This window comes from Schistocerca serialis, chromosome 9 (assembly GCF_023864345.2).
Source record: "Schistocerca serialis cubense isolate TAMUIC-IGC-003099 chromosome 9, iqSchSeri2.2, whole genome shotgun sequence".
NCBI lineage: Eukaryota > Metazoa > Arthropoda > Insecta > Orthoptera > Acrididae > Schistocerca > Schistocerca serialis.
The window spans coordinates 29,147,048-29,162,799 of NC_064646.1; positions in this window are offsets into that span (position 1 = coordinate 29,147,048).

The window sequence follows — 15,752 nt, forward strand, 5'->3', positions numbered from 1 at the left end:
CTACCATTCACTGAACACAATAACGAGACAGAGTTCAGAAACATATGGCCCTGCTAATAAGTGAAAACTGCTGACATAATAAAGAGGCATTTGTAAGGGTCGATAAAGCTACTTTAAGGCACTGTTATGAAAAAATTTACCTTGCGTGCAGCAACAGGAACGTAATAAGTAGGATTAAATGTTTGGCATGTGAAGGGAATTACAGGGCACATACAGGGAGAGGCAGTCAAACGGGAAGAACAAAAAGAATTCGCACAAACTTGAGATGTAAACAATATTTTTGACGCTAATGTGGTATACTTGAGTGTAAATTAATAGTTACCTTGCAAGTTATCATTTCTGAAGATTGTATCACTTAGATAGCGTCCTTGGTTTCGCACACATTGCCGCAATGTGAGGGCGAATTCGCTCACGCCGTTGCGTAGCAACTACAACACATTTTGTTTGTTTTCTGACAAACTATCCCCCTTCAGATCATCTGGGTTCTTGGATGGTTTTCCTGTGGAACTTTGGACTTGAGATAGCTCCAAAAAAAAAAAAAAAAAAAAAGTAGTCTGCTGATGAACCACCAGGAAATATTAGTACAAACTAATACATTAACACTGCAGCAGTATGGCTTGTTGTGCCAAGCTGTTGGAAGAGTCTGTCTTCATCTGGGCCATAGGCATTGTGTTTAGACAGAGAAAACGTTACCAATAGGTCAGCCTAACGTTTATAATTTACTGTCACGTGTTATCACGTTCCTTCTTCACAAAGTGAGGTCCCAACATTGTACGAGACGGTAATGTGCACCAAACCGTTTTTGAATAAAGAAAAGACGATGTGGGTATTCATCACACCAGTATCGAAAGTTTTCCTTGCTTGCAAAACTATTAAGGTATAGTGGTGTTCATCACTCATCCATTTCTCTTCGTTTCTCTGCTAACATTTTAATATCACAAGACAAAATTATACGCAGCTACTATACTCTTCAGGTTGCGGGTATGTACAACACGCTCCTTGTGTGGACATCAGTAGAGATCGTTCTTTAAAATTATAGTCACTAACTTATTGCTGAGGTCAGGTTCTGCTCTGTGACATCGATCTAACTTTCGCAGTCTTCGTAATGCTTTCCGCACATGATCAATATCCACTCTGTATTTATACTTCCACCTCTTATATTTGCAGCGCAACCAGTGGCTGCAAAGTTTCTTATCCGAAGGTAGATAGCGGTGGAAGACGGGACCGGAGAGGTCGGGGGTACATCTACATCTACATCTACATCTACATCTACATCCATACTCCGCAAGCCACCTGACGATGTGTGGCGGAGGGTACCCGGAGTACCTCTATCGGTTCTCCCTTCTATTCCAGTCTCGTATTGTTCGTGGAAAGAAAGATTGTCGGTATGCCTCTGTGTGGGCTCTAATCTCTTCGATTTTATCCTCATGGTCTCCTCGTGAGATATACGTAGGAGGGAGCAATATACTGTTTGACTCCTCGGTGAAGGTATGTTCTCGAAACTTCAACAAAAGCCCGTACCGAACTACTGAGTCTTGCACTGGAGTTCATTTGTCCGTAACGCTTTCGCGATTACTAAATGATCCAGTAACGAAGCGCGCTCCTCTCTGTTGTATCTTCTCTATCTCTTCTATCAACCCTATCTGGTACGGATGCCACAATGGTGAGCAATATTCAAGCAGTGGGCGAACAAGTGTACTGTAATCTACTTCCTTTGTTTTCGGACTGCATTTCCTTAGGATTCTTCCAATGAATCTCAGTCTGGCATCTGCTTTACCGACGATCAACTTTATATGATCGTTCCGTTTTAAATCACTCCTAATGCCTACTCCCAGATAATTTCTGGAATTAACTGCTTCCAGTTACTAACCTGCTATATTGTAGCTAAATGGTAAAGGATCCACTTTTCTATGTATTCGCAGCACATTACATTTGTCTACATTGAGATTCAACTGTCATTCCCTGCACCATGCGTCAATTCGTTCCAGATCCTCGTGCATTTCAGTACTTACAATTTTCCATTGTTACAACCTCTCGACATGCCACAGCATCATCCGCAAAAGCCTCAATGAACTTCCGATGTTATCCACAAGGTCATTTATGTATATTGTGAATAGCAAGGGTCCTACGACACTCCCCTGCGTCACACCTGAAATCACTCTTATTTCGGAAGACTTCTCTCCACTGAGAATGACATGCTGCGTTCTGTTATCTAGGAACTCTTCAATCCAATCACACAATTGGTCTGATAGTCCATATTTTCTTACTTTGTCTCGACAGAAAACGCTATCAACTGCAACAAAATTATCCGACTTTTTGACATATGCCTTTAAAGCATAAGCACATTGCGCACTTGACCAATGCTCTTGGCTACTAAAATTATGACCTGCCTGGGCGCCCAGACTCGAGTACCCCACGTCCGTAACTGTCTCCCACTGCAGACATTCACTCTCCAAATGTCTCCGTTTGACTGCCTAACTCTGTTCATCAGAACAAATCTTTGTTGTTGGATTGATTATGAAAACTGTGCCATGACTGAACTATTTGTAGTTTATTTTATTATTAGGAACAACCTGAAAAATCATTTCAGAAGATAGACACTAAATGAAACTTTATCTGTATAAAATATGTTCTGGTACAGAAACGACATATTAAATGAAATCATCGTTTACGTGTTGTATTGGTACATAAATGTCGCCTGATATCCAAATTTAAACAGAAAATGGCAGGGTATATGACACTGCTGGGGAAAGTTATTACACCTGAAAACACGACGTCGATTTAGATCCGATGATGTCATATGCCACCTGGGGGTTAGTAGACGTACTGACAATGGTTTCATCGTCGTCCGCCAACAGACAGCGTAGTGGCATAGCTACAGAGCGCCATCTATACCTGCCCTGTAGGGAATGCTCACAGCCAGAAGGGTCAGTGTGGTGCAGACGTGCGAAGCAAGCAGGTAACAATGCCACGGAGACACACTCGTACTTCCTACAGCTAACTGAGCGAGTTTGAAAGGGATCAAATTGAGGCCTTCCGATTGACGGGACGGTCCTTTAGGAGAAATGCCACACAAGCTGAACGCATTGCGTCAGTTGTGGAATGACGCAGGTATCAGTGGTCACGTGATCTATCTTATAAGCGTAGATGAGGTTATTAGCGGTGGAACTTCGGGCACGCACACCTCTTGTCCGTCTTCCACCCACTCCACAGCGTCGACGTCCACGCCTCTACTGTTGCCATCAGAGGAGCACTTGGAATGGCTCGCATCGGTCTTCAGCGATGACAGCATATTCTGCCTGCACGTGTGAAGCAAGCAGGCAACAATGCCACGGAGACACACTCGTACTTCCGACAGCTAACTGAGCGAATTTGAAAGAGTTAAATTTAGGCCTTCCGTTCGCGCGTATTACTGAGAGCTGGTGAGTGGTGTTTCGTAGAGTGCATCATCGAAGACCTTATGGTCTGGGACGCGATAAGCTACAACTTTCGTTCACCTTTGCCGTTTCCAGAGGGGACGCTAACCAGCGCTCGGTACGTGCAGAATGCTGTTCGATACATTCCTTTACCGTTCTGGCAACGGGAAGCTGATGTGTTGTCCAAAGCAGAATAGTGCTCACCACACATTGTTGCCCGTGAAACTCAACGTGCTTTTCAAGACATGCAGCAACGTCCCTTGCCAGCATTTGCGGACGTGTCTCCAATCGAGCATGTGTGGAATGTGATGGGATGAGAAGCGATTGCGACTCGTCAACCAACAACGTTTACAGAAATGCGTAAATAGTTCGAGCAGGTGTGGCATGACGTATCCCAAGATAGTATTCGCCGCCTGTACAATCGACTAGATGCCACTGTCAGCGAAAGCATTGCCATCCGTGGAGACTACACCATGTACTAATATAGGTGTTTCAGCATTGTTCGATACCTGGTACCTCAGGACCGCTTGTGCTATTGATCTGTAAACGTAATCATTCCATGTACTTCATATGCACTGTTGCAACAATAAATCTTGAGTAAGCTGGAAAATTCTAAAAGAGTGTACTACTTTTTTTCCGGCAGTGTGTCTACGTTTGCGGGAGACTTTCGTGAGGGATATTTATTGGAAATGTTACCAACATATTTTTCCAACTGGACACCGGATGAGTCAGCATTTGGCATGCTCCAATGGACCGATCTTAATGGGGCTCTGAGTGGTGGTTTATAGTGAGGTGACCGTATCGCTTGTATTTTTCTGTCACCGAGACCAGGAATATGGTCTTTAACTTCATGTCTGTTGTAGAGGACATACACCGAGAGACAGTAATACAAAGGTCCCAAGAGAATTTAGTAGATTCATCGATCAGATATGTTTTAAAAAGAATACCGTGAAAAAAATTAAATTCTTTCTTGTGCACGTCTTTCTTGAGCTTGTATAGTTCTCAGTGTCCAGCTAGTGTACGCTGTTCTACCATTCCAGGCTATATTACTGCTACTTGACATAAAAGTTTTCAGATTTTCTTAATTCTTTTGGATTGTTTTTATGTTAAAATATTTATTTTTGACTATTTTTTATCCCTCTCTGTTCAGCGTCATGATGTAAAAACCTAGAAGGCCACCGTAATCCTGACCGAAACGTTGGTTTCCATAGTATAGTTTTTTTTAAATTATGGCGCAGTACAATACTCCGAAAACTTTTATGTCAGCTGACTCTGGCCACGAAAGTCTCCGCTGTTATATTACTGGCACCTGCTTCCTCCAAATCAACTGTGGTCTTCCACACGCTTCTCCCAGCTTCACTGCATTTAGCTGCGTGTTTTCTGCTCAGAGTATGAGATCAGGCACCCACAAGTACTATTATGTGACACATGTTTGCCCCAGGATATCAAAACGTAACAGGCCTTCTTGTACAAAGATTGTGTGTCCTTTCACTCACTGAACAACAATGTACCTTTTGGTATCTTTTATCGCCTATTTCATTTCTCCCTTAACAGGTCATATTTGTCTGTAATGCTCTACTTCTTTGGTCTGAATGCTCGGATTTTCTCACGTATTTGCGTAACAAACAAAACATTTTGTAAATACTGCCGTAACATCAATATGTAGGACTATGTGCTATACATAAAACTCCTTTTAAAATTATTTGACTGACACAGTCACTTCATAGCCACACAACATTTTTCTGCTTTCTAAGAATAATTTGACATATTCAGGAAAAATATTAAAAAATTAAACTTTTTACCTGGTCGAAACCTTGTATATTTACGGTGATATATCGTGTAGTACTTTCTGTTGACTGTTTAGTGTAAGTGATTCTGGAACTAGTAAGATTTTAATTACATCATATGACTGTCATTTAACATTTGCCAGTCATTAATAAATTTAGCCGAAACGAAACGTATTGTTATGACCTGTCTCTCCTGTAAAACCTTCCTTTTAAAAATAAAGAATAAGTTGTACATGTTTTAGAACGTGATTTCGTAGAACTAACATTTAAAATAAAAAGGACCGATGTTACGTTCTACATTCATAGGAAATAATCTGTGAAAACAACAGAGACTAGCCAGAAAAGTGTTTTCCAGAAAGTATTCTCTTTCCAATACGGTGAGGTATTTCCGCTGCGACCAGAAGAATTTTGTAGCCAAATGGACTGAGCAGCACAAGGCTGTGTCCTCACTGGTGTCATATATCATACACATGGCCAGATTGTAAATATTTGGGGTGAGAAACAAATAACGACGAAGCAGTTTACTGTAGACTATACGCTGCACTTATCAACAATTTGAGGTGTTCTTTACATTTCATGACGTCCCCGTTATAAATGTATGTCTTCAATTCTGTAAATTTTTCTCCCGTATGCAAAATCGTAAACTGACCACCGATATAACCCACGTTCTGTCATTCCTTCAGCATGTGTAAATCATAGGACGTCAAATTGCTTACGCATCTGTGTTACTTAAATATATTGACGGAAAAAATCGCATCACCAGGAAGGAGTTGTGCGACACAAACGAAACTTGGTGGGCGTGTTTCCACATCAGAAAGATGATGTTGATTCAGATTTCGAGCAAGATGCATAAGAGTGGCGGTAGTAGCGCCACTATGAGGATGAAAATCAGGTTTGCTTCAAATACACGCTGTAAGGGTCGTGAACGTTAGTTACTTTTCAGACGGAACATGGTTAAGAATGCCTTTAAGGATACAGGGTATCTTTCCGGCTCAATATTATGTAAAAACCAACACCTATTTCTTTCAGGCACTGTTTATAATGTATATGATTTACAGATATTTTGGTTAATACCAGGAAATGCAGCACACTTTCTAAACAAATTAGAAGTACTTTGAATATTTTTTAACCTGCTTAGGGTTATTAAAAAAATTAGAAAGATATTGACGCAATTTTTTTTTCGAAATGCTTCCTCATTTGAGATACCATTTACTCCAGTGTTATACATTTGAAGGAGACCAAATTTTTACCAGATATGTTTGACATGATGGCTGAGGTACTAGATCTATTTAATTCCACCTATCATCTACATTACAAAGATTTTAAAAAATCACATCTTACATTTTATTTTTTATAATTTTTTCCTAGCGAAAGTGTTATTTTTTCTATAATTTAGTTGATTTAGCAATAAAGCTTAGGTCTACTACATAAGTATTGGCTATTGCAAATTACAGAAAAAATTGGACCAATGCTTTATAAACTTTAGGAAATATTTGTATCTGAATTCTGAAAACGACAACGTGTGGGAAATTGTGACTGAAGATATGAGCCCAATTAAACGGTGCCTCAGAACATCCTTGAAGCATAGTCTTTATCCTGCGGAATTTCTTCATCTTCAGGCTTCCTTTTGGCATTCCTTTTAGCACTTCTTGCTTCTTTGGTAACAGGAAGAGCGAATTTGTCAGCTTCATGCACCTGTTGTCTGTCGCACACAAGGAATTTATCTTCCATATTAGAGCCACATTTTATGCCTAAATTTCTCAGGACTTCCAACATTCCTATCACTCCATCACTGAAACATATCACCGCATCTAGTACACCAACTTTAAATGTATTTAGTTCTACAAAAACATTCTTGGGTAATCTTTCCCATATGCAATGGTTGACACTTTCATTGGTATTCTGAGTACCCCCATGAAGACATTTACTAAGCAAAACAGGGTCACTCAGGTGTCTAAAAATTGGTTTTATTTCAATCATAACAGTCTCAGGAAGAGAATGCTTATGACGGTATATTTGACCACTTTCTTTTGCTTTTTGGTAACCACGCCAAGAATCTGCTCCTTAGGGCAAAATCCATGAACAGGGTGGTCATCTGTGGACAACTTATGAAAGTAGGTGGCCCACACAGCTTTTCTCGTTGGTGTATCATCATTCAGAGGTGCAGCTCGACTAATGGCCAGTCCATAGTAACTCTGAAGAAGGTCTATTTCAGTTTCCGTCAATCCGCCTCGGCCAGAAAGAGATTTTGCATGAGATAGCAACTTTCCTTTCATTTCTCTTCGTAGCTTCCTCAATCAATCACCCATCCTCTTTTGCACATGTCCACAATACTCCAGTTTTGTTACCAAGGTATCAGCATAAACATTTAACTCACTAATTTTGTTGAAAGCTTTGGAGTCCCCATCATCTACGCTATAAACGGACATCAACCTCTGAAATATTTTAAGAGTTCCATCACACTCCATACCTCCACTGTAACCATCATAATTCTTAGAACACTGATGTTCAATATGTTCTTCATCGTTACCATGGCAGGTGCGGCAGTACTTAGATAAGCATTCAACATCAATAACCTTTTCATTCTCCAAAGAAGTAGCACTTACAACACAATTCAAGAAATGATGTCCTCGACGTTGCCATGTCCCATCAAGTGCAATTGTAATGTCCCTAGTTCCACTAATATTTACAGTTTCTTCCACTGCACGTTTCACAGATGCTTCAGACACAACCGTCAAGGCACCTAAAAGTACTTTTATGTACTTGGTGAACCTACTGGGAGGAGGAGGAAGGTCCATCAAACCACAAAGCGTTTGAGCAGCCTTTTTCCCTTTTCCTATTGCGTCATTGCATACAATAACTGCAAATTCACATAATACGAATTATGCCCAATGTTCGAAGTCATTTTTGAGGTAGATTTATTGCAGGATCTACACAGCACAACTAATCTTGACGCTAAACTCTTCCTGCTACTTTGTTGTTCAGTTATTTCAAGACAGCCTACACCATCACATTGTTTACATTTCGCCACTTCCTTTATCAAAGAAGCCTACATCATCAGCAACAAATCCACTACAAACAGCGTGATTGTTAACACAAAAAGTTGAATAACCGGGAGGCGTGCCACGTAGTAGTTTCTTCCCTGTAGAACTGATACATAGGTTACTTTCAACAGTGTGTCTTGCTTTGTTTGTGAACTGGTTACCACGTATTTCGCTTTTACTGAATTTCTTGATGCGTGGGATAGTTCGTATTTATTGCATACTAAAAGATATGTACTTCCACAAATATATGTAGCACTTGCGCGACAAACATTCAGTAACACGTGAACAAACTGCTTCATCGAAACAAAAATAAATACTAGCAAAGATAATCATTTACAGACACTAGAAACCTGGATGTTACCGACATATACAATGTATCATACGTATAATCTCTGGAAAGAGAAAGTTCACAGTTCTTTTCGAATTAATACTGGTTTCTGCAACAGAAATAAAGGGGGCCTGGTGGCATACATGAGCGTAAATTTGGTATATATAAGTCATTTTTCATTTGAAACCCTATGATATATATATATATGCAATCAGGACAGACTATAGAATTTAATAAAGTCATTAAAAAATTTCAATTTTTACACAAAAAATTCGGTTTTTCCACCATTTATAAGTACCCTGTATCCTTAAGACGACAAAAACACCATCATCAACACTTCACTGATTGGCAAGAATGTAGCCACTGTCAATGACTGCTGGCAGCAGTGGACAGGAGAACAAACGGTCGCAAGAAGGCGGGGCTTCGGACCACCACATGACACCACCGAGAGAGAAGACAATGGTCTCCGGAGTATGGCTGTGGTTCATCGTACTATATCTACAGCAGCAGCTTGAGCAGCACCGCAGTGACACTATGAACACTTATAAATAGGTTAGTTCAAGGTCATCTCCGAGGCAGACGCCCTGTAGTGTTCATTCCACTCACCCCAAACCACCACTATTTGGTTCATTGGAAAGCTGGGAGGTCGTATGTGTGTTTTCTAATGAAAGCTGGTTCTGGCTCGGTGCCAGTGATGGCCGCGTGTTGGTTATAATGAGGGCAGTTGACGGCCTGCAACCAACATGTCTGCATGCTACACACACTGGACCCACTCGCTGAGTTACGGTTTGGGGTGCAATTTCGTATGACAGCAGAAGCACTCTCGTGCTTAGCCCATACACCCTGCCGGCAAATTTGTACGTCAGTCTGGTAATTCGAACTGTTGCGCTGCCATTCATGAACAGCATACCAGGGGGTATTTTTTAGCATGATAACTCTTGCCCTCATACCGTTGTAACTCAACAAGCTTTACAGAGAGTCGACGCGAAGTTTGGACCTGCTCAATCACGAGATCAGTCTTCAATCGAGCACATATGGGACGTCATTGGACGACAACACCAGCGTCATCCGAAAACACTGCTAACCGTCCCTGTGTTGACTGACTAAGGGCAACGAGCTTGGAGCTCCATCCCACACGCTGAGATCCAGCACCTGTGCAACACGGTGCATGCACGTCTGCATATTTACAATGAACGTTCTGGTGGTTGCACAGGCTATTTATGTGCCAGAGTTTCAAACTGTCAGTGGCTTATCTCGCCCTTACATTATCCATTGATCTTGCAATGTTAATCACTCAAATATGATACCCAGAAAAATGTATTCACGAAATTTCATCACTCTGCATTAATTTTGTTGATACTGGCGATTTTTTTTCGTCATGTATAGGTCAAATATACTGCTCATTTTGACAACGTGCTATTTTTCATGATTTCAGTAGGAACCCCTAAAAATTTTAAACCCTGATAGACAATAAAACTGCAAAACAGTGAAGATGACACACAATAAACGTCGAACTGGTATGAAGTTTACTCTATGCTTTGATACGCAAATGACTGACGTTTCATGGCATTTCCATTATGTAGGTAGAATTAACGTCATCTGAATCTTATACATAACTAAATATCTTGCCGCGGGTTTCTCATTCAGAAATCACTTTTGAATGACATTGTTTGTCAGAAGATCGCGTTATGTGTCGTGTGAGAAGTAAAAATTACTAGTATGAGCCAGAATTCGAAAGCGGCTGGATCATGATCCTTTGAGACTGGAGTTTAGCGTTCTGCCACATTGCTGCTCTCCTTGTTCGGTATTCAACGAATATCATGAGAATATGGAATCGATGAGTTCCAGAGGGCTATACTCAACTCCATGTGTGATCTCAGTGACCACACGCGACTAGTGCCAGAGAGGAAACGTATGTTTTTGAAGTTTTACCGGCGTATTGAATGATCGATGAGATTTTGGGATTGCAGCCGAATCTTGCCACGATATTTCGGCTGGCAATCGTCCAGCTATCTTCAGGTGAGTGTCCGTCACTGGAGACTCCAAGTTCCCGGAGTCAACTTCATAGCAAAAAATTGGCACCAAACCGCATCCACATTGGCCTCCGCCACAAGAGCGTTCTCTATCGAAATCCGCGCACTCTGGAGCTACTGTTCTGTCTGTGGAGCGCAGGCGCATGAGTAGAGGTGAAAACTACATGTCCGCGCTCTGTCGACAAAGAACCCATAAGAGGAACCTTAGTGAAAAGTGAGATGACATCGAAGCTGACTAGTAAGTCAGTTTCACTGAGTTGAATGGATTCTTTGTCGCTCCTCAGCAATAAGTTCACGGCCGACATAACAGCACTTTTCCATCACGTCCTTTCCTCAACCTACTTTTTATTTAACAACGAATATTTTGCGCAGACTGACGGTGTTGCCATGGGCAGCCCTCTCTCGCCTTTGGTAGCAAACTTTTTTGTGGAAGACTTTGAGGAAAGGGCACTAGACTCAGCAGAACTTAAACTGAAAGTTTTCTGGCGATATGTAGATGACACCTTTGTAGTGTGGCCCCACGGCGAAGAAGAACTGTCACGGTTCTTGCAACATCTGAATGCAGTCCACAAGAACATTCAGTTTACGATGGCAGTAGAGAAGGATGGTTGCTTGCCGTTTTTGGACGTCTTCGTTACTAAGATGGATGGGTCATTAGGGCATTCTGTCTACCGTAAGCCAACACATACGGACCTTTACCTGCAAGCGTCGAGTTGTCATCACCCTGCACAAACTACCGGCGTCCTTAGAACGTTGCTGCACCGGGCTCAAGTTGTCTCTGATGGAAACAGCCTTACAAAGGAGCTAGAACATTTAGAGTCGGTGGTCAGAAGTAATGGCTACTCTCCACATCAGATTAGAACAGCGCTAATAAGAAACAAACGTGACCACCTACAAAATCAAGAAGATAAGGAGCTATTCAACTCCAGGGCGTTCCTTCCATACGTCGGCAACCTTTCATCTACAATAGGCAGGATCCTAAGGAAACATCAAGTTAAAGTGGTCTTCCGGCCACCGGCGAAGATTAGTGCCCTTCTCGGTTCAGTGAAGGACGATCTGGGTCTGCGGAATGCGGGGATCTATAAAATTCCGTACCAGTGTGGTAGAGCTTACATCGATCAGACGACACGCACATCCCAGGAAAGGTGCGTTGAACACGAACGCCACACTCGCCTTTCGCAGCCCAGTAAGTCGGCCGTAGCTGAGCACTGCATTGCCACAGGACGCGCTATGGATTTTTCTGCCACGAAAATCTTGGCCCCAGCGAAAACTTACTGGGATTCAGTAATTAAAGAATCTGTGGAGATACGCCTAGCGCAAAATCTTATAAACTGTGATGGCTGTTTTCAACTGGACAAGGCTTGGGACCCTGTGATTGCTCGAATTTCCTCTGAGAGAAGACAGTTTATTCATAATGACACGTCTGGCCACACCTGACGTCTGTTTTTAGCGACGCGGGCGAGCATTCCGACAGAGGGCGGACATGTAGTTTTCACTTTTACGAATGCGCCTGTGCTCCACAGATAGAACAGTAGCTCCAGTGGGCGCGGATTTCGACAGAGGACGCTCCTGTGGCGGAGGCCAATGCGCAAGCGTTTTCGCCCCAATTTTTTGCTATAAAGTTGACTCCGGGAACTTGCAGTCTCCAGTGACGGACACTCACCTGAAGATGGCTGGACGATTGCCAGCCGAAATATCGTGGCAAGAAGTCTACATGATCCGGCTGCAATCCCGAAATCTCATCGATCAGTAAACGTATAAGCTGCGCTCTGCTGTCACCGCTCTACAGCCACGTTATATACCTTGAATAAGGAAATGGGCTTTTTTTGCAGCAAGTCAGGTATCGACACGGACGCTGCGACGACGTCTAGATTACTACAGACGGTCAGCATGGCTCTGTTGAAGAGGATTCCCTTAACTTGGCAACAGTGATAGGCGTACTGACAGCTGTGTGCCCAACTGTAATGGATGGAGGAGCGACACCATGCCGCCTGTTCAGATTTCGTCCATCTCTGCGTATAGCATAATGACCGCTAATCCCTGGATGAAGGCTCTGACGGGAGTAAAAGTTGCTGGGTAACATTCATCATTGCAATACCATACAAGCACGTGGTATGATGGTACAATGGGTGTGTGGGTACTCAATACGTCCATCTTGGCTTCGCATAACTGGTAAACTGGGCAGTAGCACCACCTGCCAAAGAAAGAAAGCCTGCGCACTTTGTGCGTGGCGTCACAACATGGTGACGGAAACAGTCTGTGGAAGCTTGTAAACAACGTACTGCACGTTATTGCATCGTAATTTAGCTCGTTCGTGAGGGGGGTAACAGTGTGTTAAATGTGAATTCTTTTTATTCCTTGCTGTAAACTAGACTGGACTATTTGTGTGCGTTCTGTCAAGTCTCACGATTGTTATAATGCCGTTTCGTTGTTCTGTGACGAACTGTAGAGGCAACTACGATGGAAGCCCGAAAGTTTTTTTATTTAAATTTCCGAAAGATGAAACAATAAGGAAGAAATGGTTATCAAGAATTCACAGGAATAACTTTACTCCTTCTGCAAGCTCAACGGTGAGTATTTTAAATTTTTAAAATACTTTCATTGTAATGAAAATCGTGATTTATTTTCTTGAAATTATGGCCCCTCCCGATATTAACTTCTTTATTCCGTAAGCGTAAGCGGTAGAAATTTGTACAAAACTGACAACTGAGTCTTGAAGAGGCTTCTTCAAGAACATTAGATTTCTTGTACTGCATATACTTGACACTATATTTCGTCTTTAGTAATGTTGCTAGTAAAACAAATCGGTACTGATGAAGTTTGATATACATGTATCTAAGTAACTTCTACATGCGATAGCAGCAGTGTTCAGTTCTGTTTCCTGCTGTTAAAACTTTCAGCAAGCTGCGTGTTAAAAAAATTCTTAAAAATCGACCCAGTAAATCAAAGCAAAGTTCAGCGTAGCTACTGTTCTAGTACATCTCCAAAAAATTTGCTCTAGCAACCTGATGATCAAAACCCCAGTTTCCAGGATGAGATTTTCACTCTGCAGCGGAGTGTGCGCTGATATGAAACTTCCTGGCAGATTAAAACTGTGTGTCGGACTGAGAATCGAACTCGGGACCTTTTCACTTCGAGGGCAAGTGCTCTACCAACTGAGCTACCCAAGCACGACTCACGCCCCCTCCTCACAGCTTACTTTGGCCCAGGTTCGCAAGAGAGCTTCTGTAAAGTTTGGAAGGTAGGAGACAAGGTACTGGCGGAAGAATAGCTCTGAGGACGGGGCGTGATTCGTGCTTGGGTAGCTCAGTTGGTAGAGCACTTGCCGGCGAAAAGTAAAGTTCCCGAGTTCTTAGTAATTTTGGGCATAGCACTGAGTGAAGAATGTTTCTAATCCTACAGCGAACCTATAACTATTGTTCTTTATAAACGTAGGTAGTGTTCCACAGAAGAAAGAAACACGGGTTTAGATTATAGAAAAACGAAAGACAGGAACTATTTCTGTGTTCAAGGATTTATAGTCTCATGAGATACAAATACAAAAATCTGTGAACTTACATGGGTAAAAAGAAGAAGTAACAAGTGTCATGTATCAGTTCTTTTTGCAAACTGTCTTAATTTCTGGGTCTGAATTAAAGACATACGTAAGTGTCCTGTTGTTGTTGTGGTCTTCAGTCCTGAGACTGGTTTGATACAGCTCTCCATGCTACTCTATCCTGTGCAAGCTTCTTCATCTCCCAGTACGTACTGCAACCCACATCCTTCTGAATCTGCTTAATGTATTCATCTCTTGGTCTCCCTCTACGATTTTTACCCTCCACGCTGTCCTCCAATACTAAATTGATGATCCCTTGATGCCTCAGAACATGTCCTACCAACCGATCCCTTCTTCTAGTCAACTTGTGCCACAAACTCCTCTTCTCCCCAATTCTATTCAATACTTCACCATTAGTTATGTGATCTACCCACCTAATCTTCAGCATTCTTCTGTAGCACCACATTACGAAAGCTTCTACTCTCTTCTTGTCCAAACTATTTATCGTCCATATTTTACTTCCATACATGGCTACACTCCATACAAATACTTTCAGAAACGACTTCCTGACACTTAAATCTATACTCGATGTTATCAAATTTCTCTTCTTCAGAAACGCTTTCCTTGCCATTGCCAGTCTACATTTTATATATTCTCTACTTCGACCATCATCAGTTATTTTGCTCCCCAAATAGCAAAACTCCTTTACTACTTTAAGTGTCTCATTTCCTAATCTAATACCTTCAGCATCACCCGACTTAATTCGACTACATTCCATTATCCTCGTTTTGCTTTTGTTGATGTTCATCTTATATCCTCCTTTCAAGACACTGTCCATTCCGTTCAACTGCTCTTCCAAGTCCTTTGCTGTCTCTGACAGAATTACGATGTCATCGGCGAACCTCAAAGTTTTTATTTCTTCTCCATGGATTTTAATACCTACTCCGAATTTTTCTTTTGTTTCCTTTACTGCTTGCTCAATATACAGATTGAATAACGTCGGGGAGAGGCTACAACCCTGTCTCACTCCCTTCCCAACCACTGCTTCCCTTTCATGCCTCTCGACTCTTATAACTGCCATCTGGTTTCTGTACAAATTGTAAATAGCCTTTCGCTCCCTGTATTTTACCCCTGCCACCTTTAAAATTTGAAAGAGAGTATTAACACTGTCAGTTTTTGTCTATAAATTGACTGTGAATTGGTAGTTGCAAAAGGGCTCACAGATACTCTATAGAGAGTAGTGGTCACCTTTAATATACTATGGAACAAGTTGACTTCTTTGTTCTACCATCTATTTTTAGTTGTTCTCTTGGATTTGTTGCCATGATGTATTGGTGTATGTTCCACATTCGCCCATGTTCCACATTCGCCCATGTTCCACATTCGCCCATGTTCCACATACATGAGTATCTCTTTTTCTTTGCGATGAGAAGGTCGTTGTGTTTTTACAGCAGAACGCTAGTTTTATATAGTACATATAGCCATTTTGATAAATCTGTTATGAAGTATAAATACCTGGTTGCGCAGTTCCCGTTATTTACTCATTCGTTTTTACAGATATGCCACGTCCACTTTCGAAAAAATGATGGTCTGTGGGAAACACAAATTT